The sequence below is a fragment of the Pteropus medius genome, unplaced genomic scaffold, assembly GCF_902729225.1.
Source record: "Pteropus medius unplaced genomic scaffold, Ma_sr-lr_union100, whole genome shotgun sequence".
Classification (NCBI taxonomy): domain Eukaryota; kingdom Metazoa; phylum Chordata; class Mammalia; order Chiroptera; family Pteropodidae; genus Pteropus; species Pteropus medius.
Window position 1 is genome coordinate 6828343 of NW_024354500.1, and position 22172 is coordinate 6850514.

The window sequence follows — 22172 nt, forward strand, 5'->3', positions numbered from 1 at the left end:
CCCTTTGCAGAAGAATCTTAGCAAATGGGATCAGACAGAGGAAAAGATAAAAATTATTTTCTTTGTCATTAATTCTACATTAATGTGATACTTCTAACAGGAGGGAGAAATCAAGCACTCCCTTTTATGGTTGGCTCTTCATATTTAGTACTTATAAAACATTGATGTCATCAAGGTTAGAGGTCCTTTTAGTAACCTATCCTCCATCTCCCTCCCTAAAACATTTGTTATATCCTCTGATTCAAAATGGCAAACATACATAATCACAGGCTGCACCACGAATCAAGTCGAGGTTATACATTTTAACTTATGCCATTGCTAACTTTTCTTCACTGGTATCCTGAAGTCATTCTTAGAGGTTTGAAAATTTTTTTAAAGGCATGATTATACTATCATTACTGAGTTGGTCTAAACAATGTCCCATATGTCATTATAGCTCACGTTTGTGGGGTGTCAAGACAAGGTTAGGCATATGTGAATAGAGTCAATTGCTCCCTAATCCGTCCAAGCTCAAATCTTGCTGTGATTTTCCTGATGTTGCCTCAACAATGGGCTCCCCTGTGTTAGAAAGAGTCATTCTTGAGAAATAAATGAAGAATATCGTAGCTATATTGATACCTATGAAAACAGTGTATGTTTTCCAAGACAAAGCACAGAGCTGTAGATCTTCATTAATTACAATGCACTGGAACAAAAGCAAATGTAACCACTATAATTAACAAGGCAATGCCTATAACTCTCATCTAAATGCTTTCATTTCACTATAATTTAACAGTAAGAGCCTGAGAAATTATTTTAATCCTTATTTTTGTAATTCATTTTGGAAAGGTTGTGTGACTCAGTCTGAGGCATATTCATACATTCATTTCCATTTTTATTTTAAATGCCTTCATTATTGAACTTCTTTAAACCCTACCCTATCATTTAGAACTGAATTCCAAAACTTTTATTGTAAACCAAGTATTTGCAGTAACATCAGTGGAATTCACACAAATATTGTGAATATGATGGGCATATATTTTACCTCTTCAGGTGGGAAAAAATAAATCCATTTTTAACTGAATCAAAGGTATAACTTCAGCAATATATTCAAGCAGTTATCGAATTAGATTAACTTATAATCAACATGGAGGAACAAGCTGCCAAGCCATAAATATTTATCTAATGTTTATAATGTATAACTGTTAAAGGAGTGTAAGATGTCACCCTGGCCCACGAGTTACAAAGGCAAAATAAACAATAGTGAAAATTTTAGAGAAAAGTATATGCTGGTTTAAGTGGTTTTGACTGTAATTATAATAGCAATTCAAAAGAGAGAGAGAGAGAAAATGGTGTTGAATAAAGTGAAAGAATACTTTTATGGAGAAAGTAGGACTTATGTTATCCTTGAGAGCTAAACGTGATTTCAATAGATGAAGAGAAGGACAAAATGCATAGCAAAAGCAGAGAATGAGGAAGGGGAAAAAGGAAAAGTCCCACTTGCTGATTGAAAAAATATTTAGAGTAATCAAGAATGGTATTGGAAAGGTAGTGAGAGAGAATAGTCCATAAGAAATGTCAAAAACAATAGTGGAGGCAATGAAGGAGAGTGACAGCTGTGGGAAGCTGGTAGCTGGGTTGATTGAAGAAAGGAGACCTGGGACTCAAAGAGGAAAGACAAAGAGTTGATAACACTAGGTCTTCAGCAAGGATAGTGGCACTGGGCTTTCACACGAGCAAAGTGATAGCCGAAGTCAAGAGAGGTACATGTGGGAAACAGAAAGCAGAGAACATGGCTTTGGATTTGGCAAACAGGAATAAGAATGGAATTAAGGGTGCCATAAGAGCAGGCAAAGGATACAGAAAAGAGCAAAGGAAGAAAATAGGAAAGCACGTTACTACCGAAATAAATAAGAAGAGAATTTTTTTAATGGGTAGTCGGCATCATCAAATGTCTAAAGGTATCAAAGTGGATACGAAGTTTATTAGATCTGGAAATAAAAAAAATCATTAGTAATCTTTGAGGAACTCAGTGCTCTGGGGTAATACAAACATCAAACAAACATCAAGTGATTAAGTGTTAAGATGTCAGAGAAGAGAATGATCTGGGCAGATAAGAGACAGAGAGAAATGATAAGAAATTATTTCCCAGAGTACAAAGGAGGCTATAACCAGAGCTAAGAACCTGCTGCCTTTGAGTTTCAAAGATGGAATGAAGAGGAAGGAGAGTGAACAACCTGCTGAAGTGCAAGCAGAGGATATAAAAATTTTAGTGTTGGACTCAACATTGAATACCTTGCCTTTCCTTCACTGTGTCATTTTTTTCTACTCCTCAATCTTCTGTGTAAAATCTATACAATGCAATGGAAGGTTTGGGAGCTTAGGAGAGAAGAGGAAAATAAATCCCATAAAGTTTGCTTTGGGTTAACGACAGATGGCAAGGGCCGACAAGCATGTTAAGGCCAGATTGAAGCTGGACCTCATATATTTGCCATGATCTGGATCTGAGTGACTCAGTGTCTCCTCTAGAAGTGCCTGGAGATTTGGCGCAGAAGAGAAGGTCCCTGAGGGAATGGCGTGAGGCAGAACTTGCTCAGTGTAGCACTAAGTAATGCAAGTGAGGAAATAAAAGATGCTGGACGGTAGAAGATTGATGTAACGCACCAGGGTGTCTGGCTTGGAGGTGCCCAATATATCCTAAAGAAGACAATATAGAGTCATTGATAATAGCATGGGCTCTGGGGAGAAAAACAGACCTAGTTTTATTAGAGTTCAGCTTTACCACTGACAAACTATGTCTTCACGAAAATTATTTAACCTCCCTGAAATTGGGCAATAAGTGTTCCTAGATTACAATGATGCTATAGAATCGAGTGCTTCAAAAAATACCTGGTGCATTGTGACCACTCAGGAAGCAACAGCTGGGACTAGCAAGGCTGAATTCATGGTGAGTGTATTTAGGGAAAGGAACAAGTAGCAGATGAGACAGCTGTTGTCAGAAATGAGAACCTAAAGTTCAAAATCTCACTTTGGCAAAGTGTATCAGGAATCATAGTGGAGTCGTGAGTAGTGGACAATAATAGAAAACACAAGGACTGCAGAAATAGGTGAGAATTTGCCTGAATTTCAAGTTTCCTTCAGCTGAGTGGCTGTGTTAAATCCAGGTACTGTGTCTATGCCAGGTGATATGTCCTCTATGTCTGTGAAGAAGCACAGAATGTAACAGTGACCGTGAGAAGGCTCCCTAGTGTCCTCCCTGTGTCTTTTCCTCCAGCCTTTAGAACCTGTTTTTAGTGGCACAGACAAAAGTCACACTGCCCACCCCCCTCAAAAACAAAAGCTGTTTGATGCCACCCTACTTAAAGATGACCTCGAGGGAGGAAATATGGTGGTTTGAGAAGATTTATAGGAACACCCTGGACAGCTGGCAGGACGGAAGGAATGAAAGTAAGAAACAACTTACTCTCAGTGTGTGTGAGGGTATCTAACAAACTGACACATAGACTAGCAATTTGTCAGTTCTCTCTAAAACCTTGCTGGGACAGGTCGGGGGAAAGATCAGAATAAAAATAAACTGCCCTATTACTATCCATTGAGGGATATCTAGCTGTTGACTACCCTAGGCCACTGTTTCTAGAAGCGGCTTCCACTGCCAAACTAGTTTGGTATGACATTAATATGAATCTCATGGAGGGGAAAAAAAAAAGAAAAAGAGGTTCTAAGGTCAGATAGTATCGAGACCCATTGAATTAAATGAAGTTAAATAGGTTAATTTACTGCAGGATTTCTCAGAACCTTTACTATTTCAATGTATCATAAATCTTCGAGATAGAGTCTTCATTTCTTAGACTTCTGTGATCATAGAAAACGTTTTTTCATGGAGTATCTGGAGGGGACAGTGGGGAAGTCTGTAGCTGAACCCATCAGTAATAACTGGTATCTGCACTGCAGTTCCACAGCCTCATCTATCCGAGGGAGACAAAAATCAGTGGGCATAGATGCAATATAGTCAATGGGGACTTTTCTTCTATTCCGGGGACAGATTTCCAGGGTAAATTTTGAGGACCTGCCAAGAAATATCAGACCTACTGACCTCCATACACTTCTACTGATCTATGAGGGGATGAAGGACTGTGACAGAAAAGATGCAGGAAGCATCCTTGGGGCAAATATCAACTACACTAACACTCATCTAGCACTAAACGTTTTGGTATCATTCACTCATTCAGTCTTCACACAATCTTTAGAGTGTCCAGGATGGGTACCATTGTCTCTATTTATAAAGTTTTATTATTTTTTTTTATTATTGTTAAAAAGAGGTTCATAGAAGTTAAGGCACCTTTCCAAGATCACTAAGCTTATACTTGGGAAAACCAGGACTCGAACCAGTCTTTTAATTTTGAGGGCAGTGTTTTTTCCACTGCACTAAAAAACCAAACAGCTTGAAGACACAACCGTGTTCTTAACTTTTTTTTTTCACAAGCAACAGTCAAGATTTTGGAATAGGGAGGGGAAATAATAGAAGGACACTTTGCATTGCGGATAGTGGCAGAGTAAGGGTTTTATCTCTCGGTCCTGGCATCAGATTCCAGAATGATATAACCTGGGCTGTGGACAGGTATTTTCTCTAGGAGAGGGGAAAATATGTTTTCCAGAGACTGAAAGATGAAGACTAAAAATAAAGGGGGAGAAAATAATAAGCAGTTGTGTTGAAGGACAGAAAGCATTTAAAAAATAGAAAAAAGAAAAAGGAATAACACCAGAATTGACCAGTAATTTGGATAGGAAAATAATATGTAAATGAGCTAGGAACAAGATTTATATCATCTTTATCTCAACACCAAAGCCCAGGGTATTGGATAATAAAGTGTTTAGCAGTGAGCAGTTCAAAGTCTTACACATTGGTGGAAGACACAACATTTGAAAAGATGTTTGCTTGAAAGAATCATGATCTAAGAAGTTCTTAAGAAGTTGTAAAAATATTACTAGTTCTAAAAAATAAAACCTAATAGAAAAAAAATGTAATATATTGGACTTATGTTCAAAAAAAAATTAACAAGTTCACAATAGGGGTATGTATATAAAGCAGCAGCCTGTATTAAAAAGAACAATAGATATTAGCTTATAGCACACTCTGTGTGAGTCAACAGCACAAAATGGACACCAAAAAAAAGCTATTTTTTACACTTGTTACAGTAATTATCACGGAATGTTGCTATAAATCATGGTGTTTAAAATAATTGCATTTCACCATCATGCCAAGTCTTGTAATGGGTTGAATGGTTCTTCTGCACAGCTCCCCACCATGTGGTGACTTAGAACCCAGAGCTGCTTCCACCTTGTAGCTATGTTATCTGGAGCATATGACTCCAGAGTTGTCATGAAGAATTCCTTGGGATGTTCTTATAGTTCAGACCTGCAGGTACCTTAAACCATTTTTGTCTATATCCCATTGGCAAGAATTAGTTGCATGACCCCTCTTAGATGCGCAGAGCAAGAAAATGTTAATAAATGTATATTTATTGCATAAGTGCTAACAATCTCTGCCACATAAACTCTAAAAATATTTAGCAAAATATAGCATTTAGAATAAAAGAGGTAATTTTCTCTACGGCCCTAATCTGACCTCAACAGGCTCTCAGGTTGTCAGCATTAGTCATGGGTCTCACACTCTAAAAAAAGATGTTGAAACACCGAAACATGTTCTGAGGAAGGCAACAGTAATGGTGAGGGCAATTAAAGTATTACCATATGGGGAATAGCTATAGTAAATGGAGATACTTAACCTACTGATGGGTCCAAGGAGATACAGTAACTGTCTTCAAGCACATGAATGGCTGTCATTTGAAAGAAATGTTAAAGTTCTTCTTCGACGTCCCATGAGGTAGAATTTAGCAAGTTTTGAAAGTGAGGTCTGGCCAAGGACAGAATGAACTGCCTCTGTGCGTCATTCTCCCTTTACTGGAGATACTCAAACAGACCTTGGATTACTGGTTGACAGTCACCCAGATACAGCTGATTCTCATTATTCGCAGACTCTGTATTTGCAAATTTGTCTACTTACTAAAATTTATTTGTAGCTCCCAAATCAATACTCTGGTGCTTTTGTGGTCATTTGCAGATATGAGCAGAGCAGATTTAAGCTGCTCAACATGCATGTTCCCGCCTGAGGTAGAACAAGCCGACACCCTGCCTTCTTGTCTCAGCTTTCATACTGTAAACAAGTGTCCTTTTTGCAGTCTATTTGGTGTCATGTTTTCTGTTATTATTGTGCTTTTTTGTGTGATTTCATTGCTTAAAATAGCTCCTACATGTATATATAGTGCAGAAGTGCTGTCTGGCATTCCTAAGCACAAGAATGTACCTTACAGAGAAAGTTAGTATGTTATGTAATCTTTATTCACACATGATTTTTTATGCTGTTATATATGAGTTCAATGTTCATGAGTCAACACTACATATTAAATAAAGTGTCTCTAAACAGAAACACATATAAAACAAAGTTATGTATTGATTAGTTGATAAAAGTACTGTGACCAGAGGCTCACAGGAACCTAACTCTTTATTTCCCCTAGGAGCAATGATTCAGTATTCACTAATTCAAATTTCCTGATAACTTTATAGAATACCTCAAATGGTGAATATCAACTCTAAAAGAAGAAAAACAGTCATAATCTTAGCTGATAATTACTGCACTTTTATCAAGTACCAGGAACTACAGCAGGCATTCTATGGAGATGCCCTTCTTTAACTTCTGTAATAATCCCATGAGACCAGTAGTTTACTCCTTTTCCAGAGGAAACAGAGGCTTACAGTTATCTGAGGTCCCAGGATTCAAATTCTGACAGTCTGACTCCAAAATCTGAAATCTTAATCCTTGTACTGTTTGAGTCTCACTAGTTTTCCTACCCTGAACTGGTAAAATGTTGTAATTTTCCCTGACTCACAAACAACTCATGCCTGAATCTTTCAGTGTTTGTTACCTTGTTTCCTCACCTCCTTATGCAAAAAGAAAAAACCAAACCCTCTCTTTCCCTTCTTGTCTCTGTCTTATACTTCCAAAATCTTGTCTCCATTTTACTAACTGCCATTGTTATGGGGAAGGGAAGAAGAAAGGTTTTATTTGATTGGTAACATTGCAAAACAGCATCATGCTCACTGGGCTTGTGGAGTATTTAAATTTCTTATTTTTGAGGCACATTTGAGATCTTCTTGGGGATTCTCAAGCATCTCAATCCTCTGTTGCCACTTCTTAGACATAGGCAACACATCTCCAATTCCTCCTGCAGCTGCTGAGATTCCATCAGTGACCTGAAGATCTCTCCACCTGCTGGGGAGCCATCATCCCTCTAATCAGCGCTATGAAACAGGATCTAAGACAACCTACATCAACTCTCTCTCATGAATGATTCACATCTATCATGGGAAATACCCACAAATTATTTATCTGAACAAATTCAGGGGACAAAGACTAATCCCAATGTATCAGAAACAATTCATCCCTCTAACACCAAGGCAGTTGGGAAATCTATCCCTCATATTCTAGATTCCCCATGCAGACACCTGTCCACGGTGCCTGGCTAACTGCAGAGGCATATTTCAAGATCTCCAAGTAGTCTCGTTGAAGACCAGAAGCAAGAGGGGAAAGACCCTATAGCCTTCCCCTTTGATGGTAGAGGAGACAAAACTCACAACTTATCTAGTACCTTTCTCCAAAGAAATTTTTTACAAAAATTCCCTGTCCACAAATCTTCACCCTCAAAACACTTTTCTATACTCAAAGTGAGTAAAAGATTAAAAAGTCATAAGCTCTTCCTCTACCCATAAGCAGCCTAAGATGACATCTGAAAATGGTTTGCTGAAACCCAGAAACCCCCACAAAATCATGCAAATCAAGAGGTACAAATCTTTGTGTTTAAGAACAATTGTGAAACTACTCGGGCCATCAAGAGTTTGTGTATCCGAAAAGCCACCAAGTTTCTGAAGGATGTCACTTTACAGAAGTAATGTGTGCCATTCCATCATTATAATCGTGGAGTTGGTAGGTGTGCCCAGGTCAAACAATGGGGCTGGACACAGGGTCAGTGGCCTAAAAAGAGTGCTAAATTTTTGCTGCACATGCTTAAAAATACGGAGAGTAATGCTGAACTTAAGGGTCTAGATGTAGACTCCCTGGTCATTGAGCACATGCAAGTGAACAAAGCTCCCAGGATGCAACGCAGAACTCACAGATCTCGTGGGCAACTTAACCCCTACCTGAGCTCTTCCTGCCACACTGAGACGATCCTCACTGAAAAAGAGCAGATTCTTCCTAAACCAGAACAGGAGTTTGCACAGAAGACAAAGGTATCCCAGAAGAATCTGAAGAAACGAAATCTTATGGCCCCGAAGTAAATTCAGCATCAAATAAATACTAATACAAGTTAAAAAAAAAAAAAAAGTCATAAAGCCAGACTTCACACACCTACTTTGAAATTCCAAACAGATGCTCTGTCTCACCACACATTCTGGTGTCTGATCTCTATCATGTCTGGGTATCTTGGTCAAGAATCCAATTTAACTCTTTTTATATCTATGTACTTCTTTTCCCAAGATATAATTCGTATTTTGCAACCACTCAAGAACTTGGAAGTCATGGTTCTATGTGAATGCCATGCTGTAAGCCATAGTAGCCTTTAAATTTTTAAATTCATTTTGTCTTCTAAACTCACACAATTACAGTAATAGGAAAAATTATGAGATGAAGCAATAAATTTTTACATAATTATTTCCTAAAGAGATCATAAAAATTCTTCTCTCAAAAGTAAACTTGCAGGCTTAACAAGGAATGAAGTCTCTCACGTACTGGGTACATTGTCTGCAAAAATAAACTAGCACAGCACTTTTATATAAAATGGCTATTAAATTTCGCCTCGGTAGGTATTGTTTTGACAACTTCTATTTCTTCGGAACCAACTTCATTTTTTCTCTCCTTGTTTCAAGGTCAGTGGTTGGATCTTTATCTTCACATGCTTATATTTAAAAATAAAAACAAAACAAGAATTTTTCATTAAGGCTTAAGAAGAGCATAACTCTTCAAGTAACTTTTAACCTAAAGTCATTTCTCATTTCTTAAATTCTTCTTCCACTTTTTAAAATATGCAGTCAGAGCTAATAATTCTTTCTCTTAAATCCTCAGTTTTAATAAGATTACAAAAAAGCATTTGCCTTGATTCTTGCAACACACAACTATCCTTCTTTCCACACTGAGATGCGTAAGTCACCTCAGTCACCTCTTTGTATCCAAAGCACATTATTCTCCAACCTAAAGGGCAAGGCCCCGGAGTTATCAAAGAACATCAGAGGTGTCAAGATACTAAAGAAGATGGACAAGCCTTCACAAGGCTCCGAATGGCTGCCTGTTGTGAAGCTGTTTGGATAATATCATTTAAAACCAGCTAACTTATTTATTTGAATATGTACAAAGTAAAAACCTTCGGGGAATACTTATGTCTAGACACAAAGCCACAAAATATAATCTCAAAGACAAGTTAAACCTGATGATGTCACCCACCTCTCATTTAGTAACTTCTGGTTTGCTTCCCAGTACTCAGAGCAGCAGTCCCCGAAACAAGGTATATGCATCCAAGGGATGAACAAGATGAACCATTGAGGTGTGAGAGTAAAATGTTACAGCTTCTATTTTTAGATATTTTTAGATTAGAAATTAAGGATTTCTAATATTTAAAATCTGCGTTGACTTCAAGGATCTGACAGTGGAGCTCTCAGTCATTCATTTACTTGAGCACATTATAATATATAAAGTGAACTGGATTCACAGGTTATATGGGATACCTTTAACTGAACCAACAATCACAAAATGGACAAATAGCTTAAAGAGATCTTTCAGAAAAGTTGTGGATTAAAGAAAATATTAATGATACCTATAAATAAGAAGAAAGTGGCAAGACAAACATGTCTCCCATCCCCAATTTGAGCTCTGTCAACCACAGAGGAGGTGAAAGCAACAATGAGATAATCAGACCTCTCACTGAGATGCATTTACTTTCAAAAAATAAGCACAAAATCTGTTTCTTCTAGGTAAAAGTGGCAGTGTTAGAGAGAGAAAATAATTTCTTTTCCAGAAAAACCTATGTTTTGGAGAGAGCATTTCGAAAACAAATGTTTAGAAATATTTTCCTTGTTATATGATTTCCGTTACTGGAAATGGTATGTACCATCTTTAAGAACCAAATCTAGATACTTAAACTTACAATTTCCTAACCTATTTAAAAATTTCCAGGTGAACAGTTTCAGTGTCTGGAACACATTGTGAACACATTGTAAACACATTGTGTAAAATATGAAACAAAGTATTTTCAAATTTATTTGCATATTGACAAGCAACTGACAGCAGGGAAGATGTAAACATTCCGGATGAATTAAAACAAAAACTTTTGCATAATTGGTGGATAGTTTTGAAAATAATTATCATAATCAGTAAGTGAAACCAACGATGTACTTTTTTCATTTGACTCTATTATCTCTGTAAGTTATTTTCAGCTATGAAACCATTAAAACCACATACTAAAGAAAACTAATCTTGAAATGATACCTCCAAACACCTGTACCAATGTTAAGCCAAGATTTTCAAATATAATTAAGCATACGCATTAACATCATTCTCACCAAACATTATCATTATTATAAGTCAGCCAAAAGGTACTATGAATCATTAATAACTAAAATTAAAAATTTTTTAAATATTCATTTAACCTTCAGTTTATCTGTTTTAAGTCTCTATATTTGAACATGTTATAATGTATACAATTTAGTACTGATATAGTATTACATGTAGATAATTCATGGAAAATACATGCATTGGGAACAAATGCTCAAATTATTTTACTGAGACAGGAGATGTACAAGCAAAGCGAGACCACAGGCTTGGAAGCTAAATTCAGGCTTCCTGGTCTGGCGCAGGTTCCTCTCATTCCAGCAGCCTCCTTTCCTGTCAATTTCCTCCCAGTGCCTCAACAACAACCAACACCATGTTTCCATCAGTCTGACTAGCTTGATCCTAAACCTGCCAAGCTCTTGCTTACCTCTGTGTTTCAGCCTAGAATGTTTTGTCCTCTCTTATCCATTGCAAAATTTCAACCTCCTTTTAAGACCTAGACCAAATGTCACCTCCCCTGTGGAAATTTGTTCCACTCCCCTAAATATACATCAAGAAGATCTGTTTGTGGGGAGAGATGATAAAGGAGGTGTGATGACTTTGAATCTCAGTTCTACCACTTGAAATCTAGATATAAGGAAGTCACTGAAACTTGATTTTCAGTTTTCTTCTCTGTGGAATGGAGACTGCATAAACTTACAGCAGAGGTCAGCAGACTTTTTCTGTAAAGAGCCAGATATTCAATATTTTCAGTTTTGTCAGCACAAGAGTCATCCTTGTAACTATGCCATTCTGCCTTTGTAACACAAAAGTTTCCATAGATAATATATAAACAAATTGGTACGGCTGTGTTCTAATAGAATCTTATTGACAAAAACAATTAATGGGCTGGATCGGGCCCGTGGACCATAGTTCACTAATCTCTGCCTACAGAATTTCAGTGAAGATTGAAGTAACCCACACAACATAAACTACCTGGCATATAGTGGGTACTTAGTTTATTACATTCTAGGCCTAAGGAAGCATCAGTATACAAAAACAAGCGTGATCACTATGGTCATGTAGTGGGGAAGATGCAGATTAAACAATCACACAAATTATATAAATAAACTCACTTCACCTTCCACCAAATCTTAAATACTCAGAGTTGAATTGATCACTGCTATCATAGGTCCATGAAAGCTTCTTCTCTTGTCTTCTTTTATTTGCCATGGTTCTATGAAGAAAATCTAGATGGTATTATGAGAGTGCACAGCAATGCTCTATGGAAATGACACTGCAGCTTTAGAAATGAGTTAATCATGTAAACAAAGGGAAGAGAGAGGAAAGTACATTCCAGGAAGAGACAATGAGGAGGAAAACAGTTTGGCCCACTTTGCAAAACAAGAAGAAGGCAGAGTTTAGGGGCTGGGGGAAAGTCTGAAGATCAGACTGGATAGGTAGGGAGGGGTCAAGGGGCCTCATTGGCCTATAAAGGACTTGGGATTTGATTCTAAGTCCCAAAAGGAAGTCTTGAATATTCTTCAATGATCTCATTTATATATCCAACATATACAAGTTAGTGTGATTGTTATTATGCAATTATTATTAATAAGGCAGCAAAAATATTTCATAAACTATTAATAACTAATAATATCTTTTAAAATAATTCCTCACTTAAACTATCCCCAAACCCGTTTTGACTGTGCCCTCTATTTCGTTCTGGAACTGTCTAATGCAGGCCACTAAAATAGTTGCCTGTCCTGAAGTGAAATTTGTGGCCCAGATGGGGCATGAGACATTCTCCCTACCTTTGAGTAGGACATAGCATGGCAGCAACCACAGGGACAGAGCATCATCACTCAGGCACAGCAAGGGCTTGCAGCCTCCAGAGTATGAGGAACCATACGCTAGCACAGGAGTCAAAGTGGCCTTCGAGAGTATGAGCAGCAGTGGTGGTGGCGTTCTGCCCCATGTGACTTCACAAGCAAGCAGTGCATCCCAAGGGGCACAGGGTGCTGCCTGTGAGTTCACATGAGGCACTACTCCTGCCCTCTCCAAATCAGGTGTTTACAGAAATAATCGGCTAGGTCCTTGAAGTAGAGAGCAAGGGATCTTGTGGAAGCAGCTGAAATGCAAGCCATGAAACTGATTAATAGTACATGGCACTTCAGATCTATTGGTGGGAAAGACATATAAACACTGGGGTGAAGGGACAGAAGAAGATGAATTTTTAAAAGCAAAGAAAAATGATGAGAGGAAAAAGCATGAAGAGACACAAAGAGGAGAATTGTTCATGGTTCGCTCTGCTTGAGTGTTACTAAGAGGGGAGAGTAACAAAGGTATGATATTGTGATTCACAATAAGAAAGGTATTTTTGGTCTTCATCCCCATTCACAGAGATCCTAAAACCCTTGTCATTTCCTAAGTGATGAGAGCAATAAAGATGTCATTTGTTATGACAATGAGGTCGACTTTTGGAAAGCCCATAGGTAACCTAAAGGTGAGCTGGCTGCCAGAGGGTCAACCATGAGTGGAGGGTTGGAACTTTTAGTCCCACCCTCTGATTTCTGGGGAGGGGAGAGGAGCTAGAGGTTGAATCAACCACCAATGGCCAGTGATTTAATCAATCAAGCCTCCATAAAAATCTAAACCAGGTTGGTGAACACATGGAGACTGGGGGAGTGTGGCACACTCAGAGAGGGCAAAGAAGTTCCGAGCCCTTCTCCCCTACCTTGCCCTATGCATCTCTTCCATCTGGCTGTTCTTATGTTATATTCTTTGTAATAAACTGGTAATCTAGTAAAGAAAATGTTTCTCTGAGTCCTGTGAGCCACTCGAACTAATAGAACTTGAGGAGGGAGTTGTTGGACTCTCCATCAATAGCCAGTTGATCAGAAGCACAAGTGACAACCTGGGCTTCGAATTCACATCTGAATTGGAGGGCAGTCTTGTGAGACTGAGCTCTTAACCTGTGGAACCTGATGACATCTCTGGGTAGATAGTATAAGAATTGAGTTGAAAAAAGAACAAACTAATCGAAAACAGACTCACGAATATAGAGGACAATCTGGTGATGGCCAGAGGGGAGGAGAGTAGGGGGGCTTGGAGAAAGGGGTGAAAGGTTAAAAGAGTACAAATTAGTAGTTGATAGATGGCCACAGGGATGGGGAGCACGGCATAGGGAATGCAATCAGCAGTAATGTAATGGTTATGTGTAGAGCCAGAGGGAAGATAGAGTAATCAAGAGGATCGTTTCATAAACCATATAAATGTCTAACCAATGTATTGTATACTTGAAACTAATAATAAAATTAAAATTTTAAAAAAAAGGAATTAAGTTGAATGGTAGGACACCCAGCTGGTATGGGGCAATTGCTAGTGGTGTGGGGAAAACCTCCATTCATTGGAACTGGGTGCAGAACTCCTCAAAAGGGGACCATACAGCAACACGGAATACCAAGCAACAAAACTCAAAGACAGAAACAAACTGAAAGAGGCAGATGAAGATGGACAGACAGAGCCCAAGGGAGACAAAAGAAGCTCAACAGATTTCTGAAGTGCATTTATTAAGATAAATTGCTTTTGTCACATCCTGCTGTTTGTGAACATGAGTAAGTTGTTGCCTGTTATCACCGACCTTTACGATTCTGATTAGCTACTCAGCAATTAACTAGTCTTCCCCAGACAGTCAACTCTGCACTAGAGGAGATAGAGGTCCCCAGGGTGAAAGACGAGGGGAGAAAGACGAGGGAAGAAATTACCATGCTGGCTGCAGAACAATGATACCTCATAGGCTTCTTACCTGTGGTTCTAAAAAAAATAATAATCATACTACATACTTATTAAATTTAAAAATATACTTTCTATCATTTGCAACAGAGCAACAGCTTTCTTCTACTTGCTGTATTGCAAATTTAAGGCAGAGCTGGGTTAAATTACACACCAAACATCACACAGACTACGAAGACTCAGAGGTGGGAGGTGAACACCAGGCACCTGGCCCTGAGCTACAGGCATTCTCTCAACCACGTCATTTCCTCAGTAACCACGTGGAAAGCCAATGCTTTGTTGGACATCAGCCTGGACATGTTTGCTCTTCCGAACCTTCATTTCAGAATACCTTCCTTGACTCTCATTTCAGGCAATGAAATTAGCAAATGGTTTCTCCAACACAAAACTAAGATCTTGGCAACCTTTTCAAGCACCATTTTTAGGGGAAACTGGGATAGCTGGAGGATGAATTTCATAGAATTGCAGTAGAAAATGTGAATGGACTTAGAGCCCAAGTAAGAGGCGTGTCAGTGTAAGCCAGTACATTTGATCGCTGAGCTTCGGTAAGTATGAGACCCATTGTGTTTCCTGATTATAATGACATGGTTAGATTGTGTTCTAATAATGGATTATTTTTTGTTTGTTTCCTCTACTCATCTCTCCACTTCTGACACTAAATATGTGGGTTTTCCATACCGAGTAATTCGGACACTAACTGCCTAGAGTTAGCATAGACCCCACAGATTAAGAGCTCAGTCCCAAAAACCTGCCTCCTCACTGCCACTTCAAATGCCAATTACAAGTCCAAGTCGTCACCTGTGTGTCTGACTGACCAGCTATAAATTGGAGGTGCCCACGCCCCCACTCCTCAGGTTTGATAGTTTGCTAGAACAGCTCATAGAACTCAGAAAAGTGTTTTACTCACTATTACCAGTTTATTATAAAAGGTTCAAGTCAAGAACAGCCAAATAGAAAAGATGCATAGAGCGAGGTATTGAGTGGTGAGGTCGTGGTGTGTGTGCAGAGCTTCCATGCTCTCTGGGTGCAATGCCCTCCCAGCACCTCCATGTGTTCACCAACCTGGAAGCTCTCCAAACCCTTTTAGGTAGGAATTTTATGGAGGCTTCATTACATACACATGATTAAATCACAGGCCACTGGTGATTAACTCAAATTCCAGCCTCTCTCCCCTCCCCAGAGGACAATCAGGTTGGGGAAAAGACAAAAAGTTCCAAACTTTTAATAACAAGGTTCGTTCCCCTGGCAACCAGCTCCCCTCAAGAGGTTACACAGGAGCCCTCCAGCCACCACTCATTTCATTAACATACGAGGAGGAAAAAAACAAAAAAAAACCACTTGCCACTTCAGAGATTCCTAGGATTTTAGCAGCTATAGGCCAGGAAAAGGGGGCAGAAACCAAATACATATTTCTTATTATGTTACAGTTTGTTTGTTTTGCAGAAAATCTATGGTGCTGGGTTAAGTTAATACATATTAAATTGTTTTCAAAAATCTAGTTATTGACCTAAAAAAAGCCTCATGTTAATATGCAATGGATTTAGGCTGAGAGTTGTGCTCATGATTAAGATTTCCTTTGCAAGAACCTAAGCCTCAACACAAACATTGCTGGTAGTAAACTAAGTAACATCGCCAACAGTTTTATGAGGCCTCTGAAAATGATCAAATTGACTTAGAAGATAAAGCTTTGCCAGATAGATATCCTTAGCAATTCATAGCTCCTTGTCTAAAATGAGACACAACAGGAAACATGAAAATGCAAAGTTTGTGGGAATATAATTTATTTAATGGACAAAACCAACTTATTTGGGGTAATAAAGTTAAAAGAATGTATTTTCAGGCAGCAGCTCCCTGTTACATTCTATTACAGAGCAAATTGATAGAGTTTCCAGACAAATCTCCTAGAAAAAGAGTATGTTCTCCCAAAATCACTTACGTAACCTTAGTTTTAACAGTCCTAGCGTATGGTTTCTATTCACAATTACAAACTCTCAGAGATACCCATGTACTACTCCACATCTAAGTCTCTGGAAGAAAAAAAAAAGCCTCTTCTTAAATTGATTTGCCCTTTGTCACTGTCACAGATATGTTTTCCCTGTTTTGACAGGTAGTTGTAATTCTATTAGCAGCCTATCGACTTCCCTGTGAAATCGATCTGTGTTGGGCTGGCTGGATCTTCTTAAACTGGCTGATTTATTGCTTCTGCATGTTTTTAGAAAGAGAGAACACTTGCATGCTCACAAGTGAGCTAAAGAGTCAAGGGGTGGGAGAAAAAGAGGGAGAGGAAAAGAAACACTTCTCTGTCACCACGGAGTATAAAGTATCCAAACGACATTTGAAAATGAATCATTTTTAGCTTTACTGTTGCTATTTGTGGCAGGGAGCTGTGAGACCTTTTGTCAGCAACCTGGTTGAGATGCCTGCTGATGTCAGCGGTATCAATGACTGTCAATTTCCCTCATTAATTTTTCTTGCTGTCTCATGTATAAAACAGAACAATTTGCTCACCTCCAGTGTCTTCGGTGTCAACCTGTCATGTTTGCTCAATTTTGCTCAGGTACATTACATCTTCCAGTAACCAGAACACAAGTAGCTGCCACAAGGTGCCCCTGTCTCAATCTTGCCCATTAAAAGGAAAGCACCCAGGCCAATTTGCAGAAGATCACAGTTTGCCAGAGGTCAGAGACAGAAATCACCACTGCATTTTGTTTAAAGAACCATATCAGAAAAGAAAAGAAGAGAAGAGAAGAGAAGAGAAGAGAAGGGAAGGGAAGCTTAATAAATGCCCTGGTCTTAAAGTTCCATCACAAGATTTACAAGGGAATCGAGCAATGCCAAATTAGAATAGCATACGTGAAGACCAGGCAAGCTGAAATTCAGCTGATTTTCCAGGTACTAAAGAATAAATCATTGTACAGTTATATACCTTTTCGAACTAAAAATGATTCTAAATGTTTTTGTTAACTTCATGAACATGAGTGTGAATATTAACATCTCACGAGTACCACGTGTACTTTTATTCTTCAGGAGTATAGTGAAGAGGCCAATTCTAAGCAGAATTATTACTGGAAAATACAGTTAAGTAGGCAAATTCCACTTTTGCACCCTTTCTTTTCCATTTATGTACCTCCCCTATGTTTAGGGATTTCCACCAAGATACTCAACTCATCCTAACCTTCTAGGATAACACTGGAGTTTTCTCCATTTTCTCTGCCCAAATCTTCTCAAATGTTAGATAAGCAAAGTGATAAATTAAGGTTTATATAAATGATGAACTAACAAGACTGAAGGTATTAAACTTCCCAGGAAGATTTTGCATTTTAACTGGGAATTTTTATAGACATAATCCTTTAACCCAAAATAGAGATGAATGGTGAAAACTCTGGACACCACTGAAAACAGATTGGTGAATGGGAGGATATTTGTCAGCAGGAATACCTTTCAACAACACTAGAATGACACTCCTAGAATGGTGCTGGTCCTAACCCACAAAAAATAACTCTATTGTCCTACAGACCCCTGTAAAAACTGACAGTCCTATGTTGAGCCATGTTGTGCTATGTAAACTTGGTTCAATTTAAACTTGGCCAAAAGAACTTGTACAAGACTTGGAAGATAGAAGTGAAGCAGCAGCCTTTACTCTTGGAAGGTGGTCACAGTCACACATGGTAGCCTTTAGGTCCCAGCTCATCCTCACATTTGTCTGCTCTGTGTCTAGCTCTTCTTGTCCACTGATGGTCCTGCTAATCAACAGTGGCCCCAGGAACACCACCAGCCGCTAATCTGTGGACCCTAAGATGTAGTAGCCATGCAGAGACAAAAGCTTCCCAAAGGCTTATCCATGGTCCCACTTTGGCAGCCGGATGAACTTGGCTTCTCAGATCAGGTAATGCAGACTTCCTTGCAAGCTCTGACCTGTCCATCTTGGCCAGTGCTTCCATTAAACTGGTTAGTAACTCTTTCTCAGATCCTCCAACTCCTCTTTGGGACCTTACTTCCTCAGTTCCTCCCATATTTGTGTCAGGTCTAATTGATATAAGAAATCCCCTATTCCAATAATACTTATAGTAGCCCTGCTTTCTAAGTCAATCCCTTCCTAACTAAACCCTAACTAATCTCCTGCAGGGGATCCTTCCAGAGGCCATATCCTACACACACAAAAAGTTGTTCATGTATGCCCGATGCACAGTCAGAAGCTATTGCCCGTTTCCAAGTACCATAATCAAACTTATACCTACATTATCTGTCTGTGCCTCTGATTTGAGTTGTGTGAGATGTAATTTACAATTCATTTTTTTAATTGTTAATTTAATCATTTTTAAAGCTGAACCTAGTTTTCAATATGTGCTCTTCATGCATCCCCTAAATTAATGAGGTTACAGATTCAAGTTTCAAAGAACGAATTACTAATGAAGTGAACATCAACCGCCATCTTGAAACTCCAAGCTAAATAGATTATATTACATCATATATCCTCTAAAGTAAGGGTACTATGTCATGAATTTTATAGTTTTAGTCCTAAGTTAGATGTTTTAATGCTCTATATCTCAGGACGCAGAGCACTCAGGACAAATGCAGACCGCAAATTGTGTCCTACCTAAGATTTCAAACAAGCTGCAGGACACTGAGGGCAGGGGGGGGCAGGGGAGGTTTGCTTTGCTTTGTTTCATTGTGGTAAGAACACTTAATATGAGATCTATCCTCTTAATAGATTTTTAAGCATACAATACGATAGTGTTATTTATATTTATAGACACAGTGTTGTACAGCAGATTTCTGGAACTTATTTATCTTGCATAACTGAGAAGCACAGGTCGCTAAGGTCTGAATACATCCCCACTAAACCTAGTGTTTAACTTACAGCCTTCAGGTGTCAAAAACAGAATTTAATAGATCAGGTATTGACATTGATGCTGATTGGAATTAACTATATCATTTTGAGTTGTTCAAGTCTAATGCCACTAAAATCATGTCTTGAAACTCAAGCCATGTATAAGTATATTAGTCTCCCTGTGTTGCTATAACAAGGCACTGCAGACTGGGTGGCTTAAACATCAGACATTTATTTTCTCACAGTTCTGGGGACTGGAAGTCCAAAAGTAGGGTGCCGGCCCGGTTGGTTTCTGTTGAGTCTTCTCTCCTTGGCCTGCAGTGTCCTTACCTTCTCACTGTGTCCTCACAAAATCTTTTCTCTTTGTGCAAATGTGCCAGGTGTCTCTCCCCCAGGTGTCTCTTCTTCTTCTTATAAGGACCTCACCCTTATGGCCTCTTTAAAGGCTCTGTCTCCCAATACGGTCACATTGGGGGTTAGAGCTTCAACATGTCAATTTGGGAGGATGGGGAAAGGGGAATGCAATTTAATCCATACCAATAAGAAACATAGACAAAAGGAATATTGTTTTGAATTCATGTTTCAAATATCCATGACTCAAGTTGGAGTCATATCTATTATGTGTATGCCAAACAGAGTTGCTATCCATTCACGATATTAAAATTTGTAATGACATTCATAGATACTGATTTCTAATTTTTTATTTTAAACTTGGATATGGTTGTAATGAAGAAAAAGAGGCTTAAGAAAAAGAGAGGGGAGAAAAACAAAGAAAAAGAGAGGAAAGAGATTGATGCAATAGGAACCAAATGAGAGATTCACAAAGAAAAGTAGAAAATCAAGCACTGGGTAGTAAGAACAAGAAATGGGGATACAAATAAATAGATAATAAGGAAGCCCCGGAGATGTACAAAAAGAAAGAGATGAGGCAGGGGACATGTGTGCGCATGCTGATTATAAAGCTTAAGGGCCAAGGAAATTGGAAGGTAAAGTTTGGAAGGGATAGACTGGTCAGGCTATAAATGTGGTCTTTTGATCTGACAGTCACAACTGGGCCAATCAGATTTGGTTAGGGCCAGGTTCAAATATTGCCATGGAAAGGTGACTGCTCACAAAAAAAAATAAAATAAAATAAAACAGTGAAAGTGACAGGTGCTCTAACATCCTTCTAAAAGGGACACTTAACATGCATGATAAGATATTGAGACTTCAGAAGGGAAAAAACATGAACTTCCATGAATTTTACCCCATCTACTATATGGATGGAAAAATATATATATCAAAGAAATACATCAATATATATCACAGTCTGAGAACTCCAGCTACAATTTTTTCTTCAAAGTGGACTGTTTTAAAATCCCATCTTTAAAATCTTTGAAGCTAGAAAAATAACTATAATATGCAGAGCTTTTCTTGTTTGCCATTAATATCAAGTGCTGATAGAGTGCTCAAAATTGCTCCAGCCACACAGACAAGTACAATATTTGCCTTTGAAAAAGCAAAAGCATTTTTCAGAACAGAACTAAATAGCACAAATAAAAGAAGCAGACTTCTCTGAAGTTGCTCAAGTGTCAGATTATATATGCAAAATCAAAATTGCATCACAATATTTTTGACTGATTTTTAATTTGCTTTAAGCCAAATAAACATGAATAATGAGAAAGAAATCTCAGCCTAGGAACTGATAACATCATAAACAACACAAAGGACATTTGGTTGGTTTCTGCCATAAAATTTCATCACAAAATCACACCTACATGAAAAAAGTTTTTGCCAGTTTCTGTCTTTCCCCCTCAAAATAGCCATCCCTGCCAAAGGACATTCATTTCGATGCCTGGGACTATCAGTTATTAGGGCTTGTCAGCAGTCAGAAATCATTCAAATATATTTTCTGCACCCTTCCAAAGCTATAAATAAAAATTTTCCACTAGCACCAACTAAACAAAAGGATTCAAGCTTAAACGACCACAGTCGGGATTCAGGTTAGAAACAAATATTTCGTGATGAAAGTGCTTTGTAAATTCTAAAACATAAATAAGTCCCCCTTTATCCATGGTTTCACTTTCCATGGTTTCAGTTACCCACAGTCAATCACAGTCTGAAAATATTAAACGAAAAATTCCAAAAATTAATAATTCATAAATTTTAAATTGTGTGTCATTTTCAGCTCTTCACTTTATCTCATCACATAGGCATTGTATCATTTCATATCATCACAAGAAAAAGCAGAATGAGTACAGTACAACAAGATATTTTGAGAAAAAGACCACATTCACATAAATTTTATTACAATATATTGTTATAATGTTCTATTTTATTATCAATTATTGTTCTTAATTTCTTACTGTGCCTAATTTATAAACTATACTTTATCATAGGTATGTATGTATAGAAAAAAATATAGTACATATAGGGTCCAGAATCATCCACAGTTTCAGGTATCCACCGGGGGAATCTTGAAACGTATCCTCTGTGGATAAGGAGGGACTACTGTATATGACAAGTGGCATACAAATCACAGAAAAGCAGATTGCACTCAGTTAATAACAATACATAATGCAGATGCAGTTAATAGTAAGCAAATTCCAGCAGGATGAGGTCAGGGAATAGAAACTAACTGAAATGTTTGCCCAAGTTGTTCTTAAACAGATGGAAACCACAAGGTCTCTGTCATAGTTCATATACTCTGAGTCTCCTGTGTTTTAGGAGACAGCTTTGTCCCCATCAGTTTTTCAGTCCTTAATATGGTTTTCCACCACTTTTGCTACACTGAGAATCACTGTGTTAAAGCCTACTGACATCCAGCTCTCGGGAGTCTAGACACTTGTTCGACCTCAGAGAACATAAAATGTAAATCATGATTCTCTTTAGTATTCTGTGTTAGACCCATGAGGGTTTATATTTAAATTCTGATTGTAGATTGGCCTGCCTTTG

General features: G+C 38.2%; 1 pseudogene; it reads left to right on the forward strand.

Moving 5' to 3' along the window:
* Positions 1-7841: 7841 nt before the first annotated feature.
* LOC120595030 (60S ribosomal protein L17-like) lies at positions 7842-8373 on the forward strand (annotated as a pseudogene).
* The last annotated feature ends 13799 nt before the right edge of the window (positions 8374-22172 follow it).